The sequence below is a fragment of the Suricata suricatta genome, chromosome 1 (genome assembly GCF_006229205.1).
Source record: "Suricata suricatta isolate VVHF042 chromosome 1, meerkat_22Aug2017_6uvM2_HiC, whole genome shotgun sequence".
Taxonomy (NCBI): domain Eukaryota; kingdom Metazoa; phylum Chordata; class Mammalia; order Carnivora; family Herpestidae; genus Suricata; species Suricata suricatta.
Genome location: NC_043700.1, coordinates 324,725 through 325,930, shown reverse-complemented (window position 1 = coordinate 325,930; position 1,206 = coordinate 324,725). Strand labels below are relative to the sequence as shown.

Genomic DNA, 1,206 nt, shown 5'->3' with positions numbered 1-1,206 from the left:
GTTGTGACAGAGACCACATGGTCTGCAAAACTAAACTTTTTTACCTTAATTAAAAATATTTTATTACTAAAAATGCTATCATTTGAGCTTTCAGTGAGTTGGGATCTTTTTGCTGGTGGAGGGCCTGGCCTCAGTGTTGATGGCTGCCGACTGATCAAGGTGGAGGCTGCTGAATGTCTGTGGCAATTTCTTTAAAAAAATTTTTTTAATGTTTTATTTATTTCTGAGACTGAGACAGAGTATGCGTGGGGGAGGGGCAGAGAGTGAGAGGGAGGCACAGACTCCGAAGCAGCTCCAGGCTCTGAGCTGTCAGCACAGAGCTTGATGTGGGGCTTGAATTCATGAACTGTGAGATCGTGATCTGAGCCGAAGTTGGACACTTAACCAACTGAGCCACCCAGGTGCCCCATGTGGCTATTTCTTAAAATACAACAATAAAGTTTGTCACCTCAAGTGACTCTTCCTTTCATGAATAATTTCTCTGATAGCAGAACTTCTTTTGAATTAGAATCCGTTCTCTCAAACCCTGCTGCTGCTTTGTCAATGAAGTTTATGGAATATTCTATTTCCTCTGCAGTCATCTCAACAACTGGGGTCCCGGGGAGAGGCTTGAAAAGGACACCAGTTCTGCTCATCCATGAGAAAGAAGCAACCCTTCATCTGTTAAAATTTTATCAAGAGACCGCAGCCATTCAGCCCGTCTTCAGGCTCCACTTCTAACTCTCATTCTCCTACTGTTTCCACTACGTCTGCAGTTACTTCCTCCACCGGAGCCTCAAGCCCCTCACAGTCATCCATGAGGGTTGGAATCCCGTGTCTTCCAAACTATTAGCAGGGTTGATGTTTTGACCCTTCCCCATGAATCGTGATGCTCTCACCAGTGTCTAGAACAGGAGATCCTTTCCTTGTAGGATCCGCCAGAGGAACCAGCAGTTAAGGCAGCTCTCCCCTTGGGAAATGACTTCTTAGATAAGAAGACCGAACAGTCAGAACAACTCTTTGATTCAGGGGCTTCCGAGTGGATGTGGTGCTGGCAGGATGCCATCCATTAACCTCACCACACACTTCCATCGGAGCTCTGAGGTGACCAGATGCATCGTCACTGAGCAGTAATATTTTTGTAAACATAATCTATTGTCAACTTGGCTAACACAGTGTACAGTGTGCTCTTGGCTTTTGCGGTAGATTCCTGTGGTTCATCGCTTA

The 1,206-nt window shown here is 45.4% G+C and overlaps 1 protein-coding gene across 1 annotated transcript in view; it reads left to right on the top strand.

The window, feature by feature from the left end:
- Positions 1–1,206, top strand: part of DLGAP2 (DLG associated protein 2) — a 648,525-nt gene that overhangs the window by 403,299 nt on the left and 244,020 nt on the right. The window lies entirely within an intron of this gene.